The following is a 21921-nucleotide window of genomic DNA, read 5'->3' as shown; positions in this document are numbered from 1 at the left end:
ACAGTCACCTGTGTAAGCATGGAAATATCTACACTGCCATCTGTATAAAGATGGAAATATCTACACCGCTCTCTGTATAAACATGGAAATATCTACACCGCCATCTGTATAAACTTGGAAATATCTACACAGTCATCTGTATAAGCATGGAAATATCCACACCGCTATCTGTATAAACATGGAAATATCTGCACCGCCATCTGTAAAAACATGGAAATATGTACACAGTCATCTGTATAAAGATGGAAATATCTACACTGCCATCTGTATACACATGGAAATATCTACACAGCCATCAGTATAAACATGGAAATATCTTCACCACTATCTGTATAAACATGGAAATATCTACAACGGTATCTTTATAAACATGGAAATATCTACACCGGTATATGTACAAACGTGGAAATATCTTCAACGGTATCTGTATAAACATGGAAATATCTACACCACAATCTGTATATACATGGAAATATCTACACCACTATTTCTATAAACATGGAAGTACTTACAACGCCATCTCTATAAATATGGAAATATCTACACCGCTATCTCTATAAACATAGAAATATCTACATCGCCATCTCTGTAAACATGGAAATACCTACACAGCCATCTGCATGAACATTGATATATCTACACCACCATCTGTGTAAACATGGAAATATCTACACCGCCGTCTGTATAAACATGGAAATATCTACACTGCCATCTTTAGAAAGTTGGAAATATCTACTCCGCGATCTGTATAAACATGGAAATTTCTACACCGCTACTGTATAAACATGGAACTAACTACACCACAATCTGTACAAACATGGAAATATCTACACCATGATCTGTATAAACATGGAAATATCTACACCGCTATCTGTATAAAGATGGCAATATCTACACCGATATCTGCATAAACAGGGAAATATAAACACCGCCATCTGTATAATCATGGAAATATCTACACAGTCATCTGTATAAGCATGGAAATATCTACAATGACATCTGTATAAAGATGGAAATGTCTACACCGCTCTCTGTATTAACATGGAAATACCTACAATGCTATCTGTATAAACATGGAATTATCAACACCGCCATATGTATAATCATGGAAATATCCACACCGCTATCTGTATAAACAGGGAAATATCTGCACCGCCAACTGTAAAAACATGGAAATATGTACACAGTCATCTGTATAAAGATGGAAATATCTACACTGCCAACTGTATAGACATGGAAATATCTACACTGCCATCTGTATACACATGGAAATATCTACACAGCCATCAGTATAAACATGGAAATATCTTCAACGGTATCTGTATAAACATGGAAATATCTACACCACAATCTGTATAAACATGGAAATATCTACACCGCTATCTGTATAAACATGGAAGTAGTTACACCGCCATTTCTTTAAATATGGAAATATCTACACCGCTATCTCTATAAACGTAGAAATATCTACATCGCCAACTCTATAAACATGGAAATATCTACACCGCCATCTGCATGAACATTGATATATCTACACCACCATCTGTGTAAACATGGAAATATCTACACCGCCATCTGTATAAACGTGGAAATATCTACACTGCCATCTGTAGAAATTTGGAAATATCTACTCCGCGGTCTGTATAAACAAGGAAATTTCTACACTGCTACTGTATAAACATGGAACTATCTACACCGCTATCTGTACAAACATGGAAATATCTACACCACGATCTGTATAAACATGGAAATATCTACACCGCTATCTGTATAAAGCTGGCAATATCTACACCGATATCTGTATAAAGAGGGAAATATATACGGTGCCATCTGTACAATCATGGAAATATCTACACAGCCATCTGAATAAACATGGAAATATCTACACCGCTATCTGTATAAATATGGAAATATCTACACCGCAATCTCTATAAACATGGAAATATCTACACCGCTATCAGTATGAACACGGAAATATCTACACCACTATCTCTATAAACATGGAAATATCTACACCGCCATCAGTATAAAAGTGGAAATATCTACACAGTCATCTGTATAAGCATGGAAATATCTACACTGCCATCTGTATAAAGATGGAAATATCTTCACCGCTCTCTGTATACACATGGAAATATCTACACCGACATCTCGATCAACATGGAAATATCTACACAGTCATCTGTATAAGCATGGAAATATCTACACTGCCATCTATATAAAGATGGAAATATCTACATCGCTCTCTGTATAAACATGGAAATATCTTCACCGCCATCTGTATACACATGGAAATATCTACACAGTCATCTGTAAGCATGGAAATATCTACAATGCCATCTGTATGAAGATGGAATTGTCTACACTGCTTTCTGTATAAACATGGAAATTTCTACAACGCTATCTGTATAAACATGGAATTATCAACACCGCCATATGTATAATCATGGAAATATCCACACCGCTATCTGTATAAACATGGAAATATCTGCACCGCCATCTGTAAAAACATGGAAATATGTACACAGTCATCTGTATAAACATGGAAATATCTACACTGCCATCGGTATAGACATGGAAATATCTACACTGCCATCTGTATACACATGGAAATATCTACACAGCCATCAGTATAAACATGGAAATATCTTCACCTCTATCTGTATAAACATGGAAATATCTAAAACGGTATCTGTAAACATGGGAATATACACCGGTATCTGTATAAACATGGAAATATCTTCAACGGTATCTGTGTAAACATGGAAATATCTTCACCGCCATCTGTATAAACATGGAAATATCTACACTGCCATCTGCAGAAAGTTGGAATATCTACTCCGCGATCTGTATAAACATGGAAATTTCTACACAGCTACTGTATAAACATGGAACAATCTACACTGCCATCTGTAGAAAGTTGGAAATATCTACTCCGCGATCTGTATAAACATGGAAATTTCTACACCGCTACTGTATAAACATGGAACTATCTACACCGCTGTCTGTACTAACATGGAAATATCTACACCACGATCTGTATAAACATGGAAATATCTACACTGCTATCAGTATAAAAATGGAAATATCAGCACCGCCATCTGCAAAAACATGGAAATATGTACACAGTCATCTATATAAAGATGGAAATATCTGCACTGCCAAATGTATAGACATGGAAATATCTACACTGCCATCTGTATACACATGGAAATATCTACACAGCCATCAGTATAAACATGGAAATATCTTCAACGGTATCTGTATAAACATGGAAATATCTACACCACAATCTGTATAAACTTGGAAATATCTACACCGCTATCTGTATAAACATGGAAGTAGTTACACCGCCATTTCTTTAAATATGGAAATATCTACACCGCTATCTCTATAAACGTAGAAATATCTACATCGCCAACTCTATAAACATGGAAATATCTACACCGCCATCTGCATGAACATTGATATATCTACACCACCATCTGTGTAAACATGGAAATATCTACACCGCCATCTGTATAAACGTGGAAACATCTACACTGCCATCTGTAGAAATTTGGAAATATCTACTCCGCGATCGGTATAAACAAGGAAATTTCTACACTGCTACTGTATAAACATGGAACTATCTACACCGCTATCTGTACAAACATGGAAATATCTACACCACGATCTGTATAAACATGGAAATATCTACACCGCTATCTGTATAAAGATGGCAATATCTACACCGATATCTGTATAAACAGGGAAATATATACGGTGCCATCTGTACAATCATGGAAATATCTACACAGCCATCTGAATAAACATGGAAATATCTACACCGCTATCTGTATAAATATGGAAATATCTACACCGCAATCTCTATAAACATGGAAATATCTACACCGCTATCAGTATGAACACGGAAATATCTACACCACTATCTCTATAAACATGGAAATATCTACACCGCCATCAGTATAAACATGGAAATATCTACACAGTCATCTGTATAAGCATGGAAATATCTACACTGCCATCTGTATAAAGATGGAAATATCTTCACCGCTCTCTGTATACACATGGAAATATCTTCACCGACATCTGTATCAACATGGAAATATCTACACAGTCATCTGTATAAGCATGGAAATATCTACACTGCCATCTATATAAAGATGGAAATATCTACACCGCTCTCTGTATAAACATGGAAATATCTACACCGCCATCTGTATAAACATGGAAATATCTACACAGTCATCTGTAAGCATGGAAATATCTACAATGCCATCTGTATGAAGATGGAAATGACTACACTGCTTTCTGTATAAACATGGAAATTTCTACAACGCTATCTGTATAAACATGGAATTATCAACACCGCCATATGTATAATCATGGAAATATCCAAACCGCTATCTGTATAAACATGGAAATATCTGCACCGCCATCTGTAAAAACATGGAAATATGTACACAGTCATCTGTATAAACATGGAAGTAGTTACACCGCCATTTCTTTAAATATGGAAATATCTACACCGCTATCTCTATAAACGTAGAAATATCTACATCGCCAACTCTATAAACATGGAAATATCTACACCGCCATCTGCATGAACATTGATATATCTACACCACCATCTGTGTAAACATGGAAATATCTACACCGCCATCTGTATAAACGTGGAAATATCTACACTGCCATCTGTAGAAATTTGGAAATATCTACTCCGCGGTCTGTATAAACAAGGAAATTTCTACACTGCTACTGTATAAACATGGAACTATCTACACCGCTATCTGTACAAACATGGAAATATCTACACCACGATCTGTATAAACATGGAAATATCTACACCGCTATCTGTATAAAGCTGGCAATATCTACACCGATATCTGTATAAACAGGGAAATATATACGGTGCCATCTGTACAATCATGGAAATATCTACACAGCCATCTGAATAAACATGGAAATATCTACACCGCTATCTGTATAAATATGGAAATATCTACACCGCAATCTCTATAAACATGGAAATATCTACACCGCTATCAGTATGAACACGGAAATATCTACACCAATATCTCTATAAACATGGAAATATCTACACCGCCATCAGTATAAAAGTGGAAATATCTACACAGTCATCTGTATAAGCATGGAAATATCTACACTGCCATCTGTATAAAGATGGAAATATCTTCACCGCTCTCTGTATACACATGGAAATATCTACACCGACATCTCGATCAACATGGAAATATCTACACAGTCATCTGTATAAGCATGGAAATATCTACACTGCAATCTATATAAAGATGGAAATATCTACATCGCTCTCTGTATAAACATGGAAATATCTTCACCGCCATCTGTATAAACATGGAAATATCTACACAGTCATCTGTAAGCATGGAAATATCTACAATGCCATCTGTATGAAGATGGAATTGTCTACACTGCTTTCTGTATAAACATGGAAATTTCTACAACGCTATCTGTATAAACATGGAATTATCAACACCGCCATATGTATAATCATGGAAATATCCACACCGCTATCTGTATAAACATGGAAATATCTGCACCGCCATCTGTAAAAACATGGAAATATGTACACAGTCATCTGTATAAACATGGAAATATCTACACTGCCATCGGTATAGACATGGAAATATCTACACTGCCATCTGTATACACATGGAAATATCTACACAGCCATCAGTATAAACATGGAAATATCTTCACATCTATCTGTATAAACATGGAAATATCTAAAACGGTATCTGTAAACATGGGAATATACACCGGTATCTGTATAAACATGGAAATATCTTCAACGGTATCTGTGTAAACATGGAAATATCTTCACCGCCATCTGTATAAACATGGAAATATCTACACTGCCATCTGCAGAAAGTTGGAATATCTACTCCGCGATCTGTATAAACATGGAAATTTCTACACAGCTACTGTATAAACATGGAACTATCTACACTGCCATCTGTAGAAAGTTGGAAATATCTACTCCGCGATCTGTATAAACATGGAAATTTCTACACCGCTACTGTATAAACATGGAACTATCTACACCGCTGTCTGTACAAACATGGAAATATCTACACCACGATCTGTATAAACATGGAAGTATCTACACCGCTATCAGTATAAAAATGGAAATATCAGCACCGCCATCTGCAAAAACATGGAAATATGTACACAGTCATCTATATAAAGATGGAAATATCTGCACTGCCAAATGTATAGACATGGAAATATCTACACTGCCATCTGTATACACATGGAAATATCTACACAGCCATCAGTATAAACATGGAAATATCTTCAACGGTATCTGTATAAACATGGAAATATCTACACCACAATCTGTATAAACATGGAAATATCTACACCGCTATCTGTATAAACATGGAAGTAGTTACACCGCCATTTCTTTAAATATGGAAATATCTACACCGCTATCTCTATAAACGTAGAAATATCTACATCGCCAACTCTATAAACATGGAAATATCTACACCGCCATCTGCATGAACATTGATATATCTACACCACCATCTGTGTAAACATGGAAATATCTACACCGCCATCTGTATAAACGTGGAAACATCTACACTGCCATCTGTAGAAATTTGGAAATATCTACTCCGCGATCGGTATAAACAAGGAAATTTCTACACTGCTACTGTATAAACATGGAACTATCTACACCGCTATCTGTACAAACATGGAAATATCTACACCACGATCTGTATAAACATGGAAATATCTACACCGCTATCTGTATAAAGATGGCAATATCTACACCGATATCTGTATAAACAGGGAAATATATACGGTGCCATCTGTACAATCATGGAAATATCTACACAGCCATCTGAATAAACATGGAAATATCTACACCGCTATCTGTATAAATATGGAAATATCTACACCGCAATCTCTATAAACATGGAAATATCTACACCGCTATCAGTATGAACACGGAAATATCTACACCACTATCTCTATAAACATGGAAATATCTACACCTCCATCAGTATAAACATGGAAATATCTACACAGTCATCTGTATAAGCATGGAAATATCTACACTGCCATCTGTATAAAGATGGAAATATCTTCACCGCTCTCTGTATACACATGGAAATATCTTCACCGACATCTGTATCAACATGGAAATATCTACACAGTCATCTGTATAAGCATGGAAATATCTACACTGCCATCTATATAAAGATGGATATATCTACACCGCTCTCTGTATAAACATGGAAATATCTACACCGCCATCTGTATAAACATGGAAATATCTACACAGTCATCTGTAAGCATGGAAATATCTACAATGCCATCTGTATGAAGATGGAAATGTCTACACTGCTTTCTGTATAAACATGGAAATTTCTACAACGCTATCTGTATAAACATGGAATTATCAACACCGCCATATGTATAATCATGGAAATATCCAAACCGCTATCTGTATAAACATGGAAATATCTGCACCGCCATCTGTAAAAACATGGAAATATGTACACAGTCATCTGTATAAACATGGAAGTAGTTACACCGCCATTTCTTTAAATATGGAAATATCTACACCGCTATCTCTATAAACGTAGAAATATCTACATCGCCAACTCTATAAACATGGAAATATCTACACCGCCATCTGCATGAACATTGATATATCTACACCACCATCTGTGTAAACATGGAAATATCTACACCGCCATCTGTATAAACGTGGAAATATCTACACTGCCATCTGTAGAAATTTGGAAATATCTACTCCGCGGTCTGTATAAACAAGGAAATTTCTACACTGCTACTGTATAAACATGGAACTATCTACACCGCTATCTGTACAAACATGGAAATATCTACACCACGATCTGTATAAACATGGAAATATCTACACCGCTATCTGTATAAAGCTGGCAATATCTACACCGATATCTGTATAAACAGGGAAATATATACGGTGCCATCTGTACAATCATGGAAATATCTACACAGCCATCTGAATAAACATGGAAATATCTACACCGCTATCTGTATAAATATGGAAATATCTACACCGCAATCTCTATAAACATGGAAATATCTACACCGCTATCAGTATGAACACGGAAATATCTACACCACTATCTCTATAAACATGGAAATATCTACACCGCCATCAGTATAAAAATGGAAATATCTACACAGTCATCTGTATAAGCATGGAAATATCTACACTGCCATCTGTATAAAGATGGAAATATCTTCACCGCTCTCCGTATACACATGGAAATATCTACACCGACATCTCGATCAACATGGAAATATCTACACAGTCATCTGTATAAGCATGGAAATATCTACACTGCCATCTATATAAAGATGGAAATATCTACATCGCTCTCTGTATAAACATGGAAATATCTTCACCGCCATCTGTATAAACATGGAAATATCTACGCAGTCATCTGTAAGCATGGAAATATCTACAATGACATCTGTATGAAGATGGAAATGTCTACACTGCTTTCTGTATAAACATTCAAATTTCTACAACGCTATCTGTATAAACATGGAATTATCAACACCGCCATATGTATAATCATGGAAATATCCACACCGCTATCTGTATAAACATGGAAATATCTGCACCGCCATCTGTAAAAACATGGAAATATGTACACAGTCATCTGTATAAACATGGAAATATCTACACTGCCATCGGTATAGACATGGAAATATCTACACTGCCATCTGTATACACATGGAAATATCTACACAGCCATCAGTATAAACATGGAAATACCTTCACCTCTATCTGTATAAACATGGAAATATCTAAAACGGTATCTGTAAACATGGGAATATACACCGGTATCTGTATAAACATGGAAATATCTTCAACGGTATCTGTGTAAACATGGAAATATCTTCACCGCCATCTGTATAAACATGGAAATATCTACACTGCCATCTGTAGAAAGTTGGAAATATCTACTCCGCGATCTGTATAAACATGGAAATTTCTACACAGCTACTGTATAAACATGGAACTATCTACACTGCCATCTGTAGAAAGTTGGAAATATCTACTCCGCGATCTGTATAAACATGGAAATTTCTACACCGCTACTGTATAAACATGGAACTATCTACACCGCTGTCTGTACAAACATGGAAATATTTACACCACGATCTGTATAAACATGGAAATATCTACACCGCTATCAGTATAAACATGGAAATATCTAAACTGCAATCAGTATAAATATGGAAATATCTACACCGCCATCGCTATAAACATGGAAATATGTACACCGCTATCTCTACAAACATGGAAATATCTACACCGTTATCTGTAAAACATGGTAATATCTACACCACCATCTGTAAAAACATGGAAATATCTACACCGCTATCTGTATAAAAATGGCAATATCAACACCGATATCTGTATAAACAGGGAAATATGTACACCGCCATCTGTATAATCATGGAAATATCTACACAGCCATCTGAATAAACATGGAAATATCTACGCCGCTATATGTATCAATATGGAAATATCTACACCGCTATCTCTATAAACATGGAAATATCTACACCGCTATCAGTATGAACACGGAAATATCTACAGCGCTATCTCTATAAACATGGAAATATCTGCACCGCCATCTGTATAAACCTGGAAATATCTACACAGTCATCTGTATAAGCATGGAAATATCTACACTGCCATCTGTATAAAGATGGAAATATCTACACCGCTCTATGTATAGACATGGAAATATCTTCACCGCTATCTGTATAAACATGGAAATATCTACAACGGTATCTGTACATACATGGAAATATCTCCACCGTTATCTATATAAACATGGAAATATTTTCAACGGTATCTGTATAAACATGGAAATATCTACACCACAATCTGTATAAACATGGAAATGTCTACACCACTATCTCTATAAACATGGAAGTACTTTCAACGCCATCTCTATAAATATGGAAATATCTACACCGCTATCTCTATAAACATAGAAATATCTACATCGCCATCTCTATAAACATGGAAATATCTACACAGCCATCTGCATGAACATTCATATATCTACACCACCATCTGTGTATACATGGAAATATCTACACCGCTATCAGTATAAACATGGAAATATCTGCACCGCCATCTGCAAAAACATGGAAATATGTACACAGTCATCTGTATAAAGATGGAAATATCTACACTGCCAACTGTATAGACATGGAAATATCTACACTGCCATCTGTATACACATGGAAATATCTACACAGCCATCAGTATAAACATGGAAATATCTTCAACGGTATCTGTATAAACATGGAAATATCTACACCACAATCTGTATAAACATGGAAATATCTACACCGCTATCTGTATAAACATGGAAGTAGTTACACCGCCATTTCTCTAAATATGGAAATATCTACACCGCTATCTCTATAAACGTAGAAATATCTACATCGCCAACTCTATAAACATGGAAATATCTACACCGCCATCTGCATGAACATTGATATATCTACACCACCATCTGTGTAAACATGGAAATATCTACACCGCCATCTGTATAAACGTGGAAATATCTACACTGCCATCTGTAGAAATTTGGAAATATCTACTCCGCGATCTGTATAAACAAGGAAATTTCTACACTGCTACTGTATAAACATGGAACTATCTACACCGCTATCTGTACAAACATGGAAATATCTACACCACGATCTGTATAAACATGGAAATAACTACACCGCTATCTGTATAAAGATGGCAATATCTACACCGATATCTGTATAAACAGGGAAATATATACGGTGCCATCTGTACAATCATGGAAATATCTACACAGCCATCTGAATAAACATGGAAATATCTACACCGCTATCTGTATAAATATGGAAATATCTACACCGCAATCTCTATAAACATGGAAATATCTACACCGCTATCAGTATGAACACGGAAATATCTACACCACTATCTCTATAAACATGGAAATATCTACACCGCCATCAGTATAAACATGGAAATATCTACACAGTCATCTGTATAAGCATGGAAATATCTACACTGCCATCTGTATAAAGATGGAAATATCTTCACCGCTCTCTGTATACACATGGAAATATCTACACCGACATCTGTATCAACATGGAAATATCTACACAGTCATCTGTATAAGCATGGAAATATCTACACTGCCATCTATATAAAGATGGAAATATCTACACCGCTCTCTGTATAAACATGGAAATATCTACACCGCCATCTGTATAAACATGGAAATATCTACACAGTCATCTGTAAGCATGGAAATATCTACAATGACATCTGTATGAAGATGGAAATGTCTACACTGCTTTCTGTATAAACATGGAAATTTCTACAACGCTATCTGTATAAACATGGAATTATCAACACCGCCATATGTATAATCATGGAAATATCCACACCGCTATCTGTATAAACATGGAAATATCTGCACCGCCATCTGCAAAAACATGGAAATATGTACACAGTCATCTGTATAAACATGGAAATATCTACACTGCCATCGGTATAGACATGGAAATATCTACACTGCCATCTGTATACACATGGAAATATCTACACAGCCATCAGTATAAACATGGAAATACCTTCACCTCTATCTGTATAAACATGGAAATATCTAAAACGGTATCTGTATAAACATGGGAATATACACCGGTATCTGTATAAACATGGAAATATCTTCAACGGTATCTGTGTAAACATGGAAATATCTTCACCGCCATCTGTATAAACATGGAAATATCTACACTGCCATCTGTAGAAAGTTGGAAATATCTACTCCGCGATCTGTATAAACATGGAAATTTCTACACAGCTACTGTATAAACATGGAACTATCTACACTGCCATCTGTAGAAAGTTGGAAATATCTACTCCGCGATCTGTATAAACATGGAAATTTCTACACCGCTACTGTATAAACATGGAACTATCTACACCGCTGTCTGTACAAACATGGAAATATCTACACCACGATCTGTATAAACATGGAAATATCTACACCGCTATCAGTATAAACATGGAAATATCTAAACTGCAATCAGTATAAATATGGAAATATCTACACCGCCATCACTATAAACATGGAAATATGTACACCGCTATCTCTACAAACATGGAAATATCTACACCGTTATCTGTAAAACATGGTAATATCTACACCACCATCTGTAAAAACATGGAAATATCTACACCGCTATCTGTATAAAAATGGCAATATCAACACCGATATCTGTATAAACAGGGAAATATGTACACCGCCATCTGTATAATCATGGAAATATCTACACAGCCATCTGAATAAACATGGAAATATCTACGCCGCTATATGTATCAATATGGAAATATCTACACCGCTATCTCTATAAACATGGAAATATCTACACCGCTATCAGTATGAACACGGAAATATCTACAGCGCTATCTCTATAAACATGGAAATATCTGCACCGCCATCTGTATAACCCTGGAAATATCTACACAGTCATCTGTATAAGCATGGAAATATCTACACTGCCATCTGTATAAAGATGGAAATATCTACACCGCTCTCTGTATAGACATGGAAATATCTTCACCGCTACCTGTATAAACATGGAAATATCTTCAACGGTATCTGTACATACATGGAAATATCTCCACCGTTATCTATATAAACATGGAAATATCTTCAACGGTATCTGTATAAACATGGAAATATCTACACCACAATCTGTATAAACATGGAAATATCTACACCACTATCTCTATAAACATGGAAGTACTTTCAACGCCATCTCTATAAATATGGAAATATCTACACCGCTATCTCTATAAACATAGAAATATCTACATCGCCATCTCTATAAACATGGAAATATCTACACAGCCATCTGCATGAACATTCATATATCTACACCACCATCTGTGTATACATGGAAATATCTACACCGCCATCAGTATAAACATGGAAATATCTACACTGCCATCTGTAGAAAGTTGGAAATATCTACTCCGCAATCTGTATAAACATAGAAATTTCTACACGGCTACTCTATAAACATGGAACTATCTACACTGCTATCTGTTCAAACATGGAAATATCTACACCAGGATCTGTATAAACATGGAAATATCTACACCGCTATCAGTATAAACATGGAAATATCTGCACCGCCATCTGTAAAAACATGGAAATATGTACACAGTCATCTGTATAAAGATGGAAATATCTACACTGCCATCTGTATAGACATGGAAATATCTACACTGCCATCTGTATACACTTGGAAATATCAACACAGCCATCAGTATAAACATGGAAATATCTTCACCGCTATCTGTATAAACATGGAAATATCTACAACGGTATCTGTATAAACATAGAAATATCTACAACGGTAACTGTATAAACATGGAAATATCTTCAACGGTGTCTGTATAAACATGGAAATATCTACACCACAATCTGTATAAACATGGAATTATCTACACCGCTATCTGTATAAACATGGAAGTAGTTACACCACCATCTCTATAAATATGGATATATCTACAACGCTATCTCTATAAACATAGAAATATCTACATCGCCATCTCTATAAACATGAAATATCTACAACGCCATCTGCATGAACATTGATATATCTACACCACCATTAGTGTAAACATGGAAATATCTACACGGCCATCTGTATAAACGTGGAAATATCTACACTGCCATCTGTAGAAAGTTGGAAAATATCTACTCCGCGATCTGTATAAACGCGGAAATTTCTACACCGCTACTGTATAAACATGGAACTATCTACACCACTATCTGTACAAACATGGAAATATCTACACCACGATATGTATAAACATGGAAATATCTACACCGCTTTCTGTATAAAGATGGCAATATCTACACCGATATCTGTATAAACAGGGAAATATGTACACCGCCTTCTGTACAATCATGGAAATATCTACACAGCCATCTGAATAAACATGGAAATATCTACACCGCTATGTTTGTAAATATGGAAATATCTACACCGCTATCTCTATAAACATGGAAATATCTACACCGCTATCAGTATGAACACGGAAATATCTACATCGCTATCTCTATAAACATGGAAATATCTACACCGCCATCTGTATAAACATGGAAATATCTACACTGTCATCTGTATAAGCATGGAAATATCTACACTGCCATCTGAATAAAGATGGAAATATCTACACCGCTCTCTGTATAAACATGGAAGTATCTACACCGACATCTGTATTAACATGGAAATATCTACACAGTCATCTGTATAAGCATGGAAATATCTACACTGCCATCTGCATAAAGATGAAAATATCTACACCGCTCTCTGTATAAACCTGTAAATATCTACACCGCCATCTCTATAAACATGGAAATATCTACACAGTCATCTGTATAAGCATCGAAATATCTACAGTGACATCTGTATAAAGATGGAAATGTCTACACCGCTCACTGTATAAACCTGGAAATATCTACAACGCTATCTGTATAAACATGGAATTATCAACACCGCCATATGTATAATCATGGAAATATCCACACCGCTATCTGTATAAACATGGAAATATCTGCACCGCCATCTGTAAAAACATGGAAATATGTACACAGTCTTCTGTATAAAGATGGAAATATCTACACTGCCATCTGTATAGACATGGAAATATCTACACTGCCATCTGTATACACATGGAAATATCTACACAGCCATCAGTATAAACATGGAAATATCTTCACCGCTATCTGTATAAACATGGAAATATCTACAAAGGTATCTGTATAAACATGGAAATATCTATACCGGTATCTGTATAAACATCGAAATATCTTCAACGGTACCTGTATAAACATGGAAATATCTACACCACAATCTGTATAAACATGGAAATATCTACACCACTATCTCTATAAACATGGAAGTACTTACACCGCAATCTCTATAAATATGGAAATATCTACACCGCTATCTGGATAAACATAGAAATATCTACATCGCCATCTCTATAAACATGGAAATATCTACACTGCCATCTGTAGAAAGTTGGAAATATCTACTCCGTGATCTGTATAAACATGGAAATTTCTACACCGCTACTGTATACACATGGAACTATCTATACCGATATCTGTATAAACAGGGAAATATGTACACCGCCATCTGTACAATCATGGAAATATCTACACAGCCATCTGAATAAACATGGAAGTATCTACACCGACATCTGTATCAACATGGAAATATCTACACAGTCATCTGTATAAGCATCGAAATATCTACAGTGCCATCTGTATAAAGATGGAAATGTCTACACCGCTCTCTGTATAAACATGGAAACATCTACAATGCTATCTGTATAAACATGGAATTATCAACACCGCCATATGTATAATCATGGAAATATCCACACCGCTATCTGTATAAACATGGAAATGTCTGCACCGCCATCTGTAAAAACATGTAAATATGTACACAGTCTTCTGTATAAAGATGGAAATATCTACACTGCCATCTGTATAGACAAAGAAATATCTACACTGCCATCTGTATACACATGGAAATATCTACACAGCCATCAGTATAAACATGGAAATATCTTCACCGCTATCTGTATAAACATGGAAATATCTACAACGGTATCTGTATAAACATGGAAATATCTATACCGGTATCTGTATAAACATGGAAATATCTTCAACGGTATCTGTATAAACATGGAAATATCTACACCACAATCTGTATAAACATGGAAATATCTACACCACTATCTCTATAAACATGGAAGTACTTACACCGCAATCTCTATAAATATGGAAATATCTACACAGCTATCTGTATAAACATAGAAATATCTACATCGCCATCTCTATAAACATGGAAATATCTACACTGCCGTCTGTAGAAAGTTGGAAATATCTACTCCGTGATCTGTATAAACATGGAAATTTCTACACCACTACTGTATAAACATGGAACTATCTATACCGATATCTGTATAAACAGGGAAATATGTACACCGCCATCTGTACAATCATGGAAATATCTACACAGCCATCTGAATAAACATGGAAGTATCTACACCGACATCTGTATCAACATGGAAATATCTACACAGTCATCTGTATAATCATGGAAATATCTACACTGCTATCTGTATAAAGATGGAAATATCTACACTGCTATCTGTATAAATATGGAAATATCTACACCGCTAGCTCTATAAACATGGAAATATCAACACCGCTATCAGTATGAACACGGAAATATCTACACCGCTATCTCTATAAACATGGAAATATCTACACCGCCATCTGTATAAACATGGAAATATCTTCACAGTCATCTGTATAAGCATGGAAATAACTACAATGCCATCTGTATAAAGATGGAAATGTCTACACCGCTCACTGTATAAACATGGAAATATCTACAACGCTATCTGTATAAACATGGAATTATCAACACCGCCATATGTATAATCATGGAAATATCCACACCGCTATCTGTATAAACATGGAAATATCTGCACCGCCATCTGTAAAAACATGGAAATATGTACAAAGTCATCTGTTTAAAGATGGAAATATCTACATTGCCGTCTGTATAAACATGGAAATATCTACACTGCCATCAGTATAAACATGGAAATATCTTCTCCGCTATCTGTATAAACATGGAAATGTGTACAACGGTGTCTGTATAAACATGGAAATATCTACACCGGTATCTGTATAAACATGGAAATATCTTCAACGGTATCTGTATAAACATGGAAATATCTACACCACAATCTGTATAAACATGGAAATATCTACACCGCTATCTGTATAAACATGGAAGTAGTTACACCGCCATCTCTATAAATGTGGAAATATCTACAGCGCTATCTCTATAAACATAGAAATATCTACATCACCATCTCTATAAACATGGAAATATCTACACCGCCATCTGCATGAACATTGATATATCTCCACCACCATCTGTGTAAACATGGAAATATCTACACCGCTATCTGTATAAACATGGAAATATCTATGCTGCCATCTGTAGAAAGTTGGAAATATCTACTCCACGATCTGTAAAAACATGGAAATTTGTACACCGCAACTGTATCAACATAGAAATATCTAAACCGCTATCTGTACAAACATGGAAATATCGACACTACGATCTGTATAAACATGGAAATATCTACACCGCTATCAGTATAAACATGGAAATATCTACACTGCTATCAGTATAAATATGTTAATATCTACACCGCCATCACTATAAACATGGAAATGTCTACACTGCTATCTCTAAAAACATGGAAATATCTATACCGTTATCTGCAAAACATGGTAATATCTACACCACCGTCTGTATAAACATAGAAATATCTACAACGCCATCTGTATAAACGTGGAAATATCTACACTGCCATCTGTAGAAAGTTGGAAATATCTACTCTGCGATCTGTATAAACATGTAAATTTCTACACCGCTACCGTATAAACATGGAACTTTCTACACCGCTATCTGTACAAACATGGAAATATCTACATCACGATCTGTATAAACATGGAAATATCTACACCGCTATCTGTATAAAGATGGCAATATCTACACCGATATCTGTATGAACAGGGAAATATGTACACCGCCATCTGTACAATCATGGAAATACCTACACAGCCAGCTGAATAAACATGGAAATATCTACACCGATATCTGTATAAATATGGAAATATCTACACGGCTATCTCTATAAATATGGAAATATCTACACCGCTATCAGTATGAACACGGAAATATCTACACCGCTATCTCTATAAACATGGAAATATCTTCACCGCCATCTGTATAAACATGGAAATATCTACACAGTCATCTGTATAAGCATGGAAATATCTACACTGCCATCTGAATAAAGATGGAAATATCTTCACCGCTCTCTGTATAAACATGGAAATATTTACACCGACATCTGTATCAACATGGAAATATCTACACAGTCATCTGTATAAGCATGGAAATATCTACACTGCCATCTGAACAAAGATGGAAATATCTACACCGCTCTCTGTATAAACATGGAAATATCTACACCGCCATCTGTATAAACATGGAAATATCTACACAGTCATGTGTATAAGCATGGAAATATCTACAATGCCATCTGTATAAAGATGGAAATGTCTACACCGCTCACTGTATAAACATGGAAATATCTACAACGCTATCTGTATAAACATGGAATTATCAACACCGCCATATGTATAATCATGGAAATATCCACACTTCTATCTGTATAAACATGGAAATATCTGCACCGCCGTCTGTAAAAACATGGAAATACGTACAAAGTCATCTGTATAAAGATGGAAATATCTACATTGCCGTCTGTATAAACATGGAAATATCTACACTGCCATCAGTATAAACATGGAAAGATCTTCTCCGCTATCTGTATAAACATGGAAATATGTACAACGGTATCTGTATAAACATGGAAATATCTACACCGGTATCAGTATAAACATGGAAATATCTTCAACGGTATCTGTATAAACATGGAAATATCTACACCACAATCTGTATAAACATGGAAATATCTACACCGCTATCTGTATAAACATGGAAGTAGTTACACCGCCATCTCTATAAATGTGGAAATATCTACAGCGCTATCTCTATAAACATAGAAATATCTACATTGCCATCTCTATAAACATGGAAATATCTACACCGCCATCTGCATGAACATTGATATATCTCCACCACAATCTGTGTAAACATGGAAATATCTACACCGCCATCTGTATAAACATGGAAATATCTACGCTGCCATCTGTAGAAAGTTGGAAATATCTACTCCACTATCTGTAAAAACATGGAAATTTGTACACCGCAACTGTATCAATTTAGAAATATCTACACCGCTATCTGTACAAACATGGAAATATCGACACTACGATCTGTATAAACATGGAAATATCTACACCGCTATCAGTATAAACATGGAAATATCTACACTGCTATCAGTATAAATGTGTTAATATCTACACCGCCATCACTATAAACATGGAAATGTCTACACCGCTATCTCTACAAACATGGAAATATCTATACCGTTATCTGCAAAAACATGGTAATATCTACACCACCGTCTGTATAAACATGGAAATATCTACAACGCCATCTGTATAAACGTGGAAATATCTACACTGCCATCTGTAGAAAGTTGGAAATATCTATTCTTCGATCTCTATAAACATGGAAATTTCTACACCGCTACCGTATAAACATGGAACTTTCTACACCGCTATCTGTACAAACATGGAAATATCTACACTACGATCTGTATAAACATGGAAATATCTACACCGCTATCTGTATAAAGATGGCAATATCTACACCGATATCTGTATGAACAGGGAAATATGTACACCGCCATCTGTACAATCATGGAAATATCTACACAGCCACCTGAATAAACATGGAAATATCTACACCGATATCTGTATAAATATGGAAATATCTACACCGCTATCTCTATAAATATGGAAATATCTACACCGCTATCAGTATGAACACGGAAATATCTACACCGCTATCTCTATAAACATGGAAATATCTACACCGCCGTCTGTATAAACATGGAAATATCTACACCGACATCTGTAGCAACATGGAAATATCTACACAGTCATCTGTATAAGCATGGGAATATCTACACTGCCATCTGAATAAAGATGGAAATATCTTCACCGCTATCAGTATAAACATGGAAATATCTAAACTGCAATCAGTATAAATATGGAAATATCTACACCGCCATCACTATAAACATGGAAATATGTACACCGCTATCTCTACAAACATGGAAATATCTACACCGTTATCTGTAAAACATGGTAATATCTACACCACCATCTGTAAAAACATGGAAATATCTACACCGCTATCTGTATAAAAATGGCAATATCAACACCGATATCTGTATAAACAGGGAAATATGTACACCGCCATCTGTATAATCATGGAAATATCTACACAGCCATCTGAATAAACATGGAAATATCTACGCCGCTATATGTATCAATATGGAAATATCTACACCGCTATCTCTATAAACATGGAAATATCTACACCGCTATCAGTATGAACACGGAAATATCTACAGCGCTATCTCTATAAACATGGAAATATCTGCACCGCCATCTGTATAAACCTGGAAATATCTACACAGTCATCTGTATAAGCATGGAAATATCTACACAGCCATCTGTATAAAGATGGAAATATCTACACCGCTCTCTGTATAGACATGGAAATATCTTCACCGCTATCTGTATAAACATGGAAATATCTACAACGGTATCTGTACATACATGGAAATATCTCCACCATTATCTATATAAACATGGAAATATCTTCAACGGTATCTGTATAAACATGGAAATATCTACACCACAATCTGTATAAACATGGAAATATCTACACCACTATCTCTATAAACATGGAAGTACTTTCAACGCCATCTCTATAAATATGGAAATATCTACACCGCTATCTCTATAAACATAGAAATATCTACATCGCCATCTCTATAAACATGGAAATATCTACACAGCCATCTGCATGAACATTCATATATCTACACCACCATCTGTGTATACATGGAAATATCTACACCGCTATCAGTATAAACATGGAAATATCTGCACCGCCATCTGCAAAAACATGGAAATATATACACAGTCATCTGTATAAAGATGGAAATATCTACACTGCCAACTGTATAGACATGGAAATATCTACACTGCCATCTGTATACACATGGAAATATCTACACAGCCATCAGTATAAACATGGAAATATCTTCAACGGTATCTGTATAAACATGGAAATATCTACACCACAATCTGTATAAACATGGAAATATCTACACCGCTATCTGTATAAACATGGAAGTAGTTACACCGCCATTTCTCTAAATATGGAAATATCTACACCGCTATCTCTATAAACGTAGAAATATCTACATCGCCAACTCTATAAACATGGAAATATCTACACCGCCATCTGCATGAACATTGATATATCTACACCACCATCTGTGTAAACATGGAAATATCTACACCGCCATCTGTATAAACGTGGAAATATCTACACTGCCATCTGTAGAAATTTGGAAATATCTACTCCGCGATCTGTATAAACAAGGAAATTTCTACACTGCTACTGTATAAACATGGAACTATCTACACCGCTATCTGTACAAACATGGAAATATCTACACCACGATCTGTATAAACATGGAAATAACTACACCGCTATCTGTATAAAGATGGCAATATCTACACCGATATCTGTATAAACAGGGAAATATATACGGTGCCATCTGTACAATCATGGAAATATCTACACAGCCATCTGAATAAACATGGAAATATCTACACCGCTATCTGTATAAATATGGAAATATCTACACCGCAATCTCTATAAACATGGAAATATCTACACCGCTATCAGTATGAACACGGAAATATCTACACCACTATCTCTATAAACATGGAAATATCTACACCGCCATCAGTATAAACATGGAAATATCTACACAGTCATCTGTATAAGCATGGAAATATCTACACTGCCATCTGTATAAAGATGGAAATATCTTCACCGCTCTCTGTATACACATGGAAATATCTACACCGACATCTGTATCAACATGGAAATATCTACACAGTCATCTGTATAAGCATGGAAATATCTACACTGCCATCTATATAAAGATGGAAA

This window comes from Pan paniscus, chromosome 21 (assembly GCF_029289425.2).
Source record: "Pan paniscus chromosome 21, NHGRI_mPanPan1-v2.0_pri, whole genome shotgun sequence".
Lineage (NCBI taxonomy): Eukaryota > Metazoa > Chordata > Mammalia > Primates > Hominidae > Pan > Pan paniscus.
The sequence above is the reverse complement of the archived record's forward strand: the minus strand, read 5'-3'. Positions refer to the sequence as shown.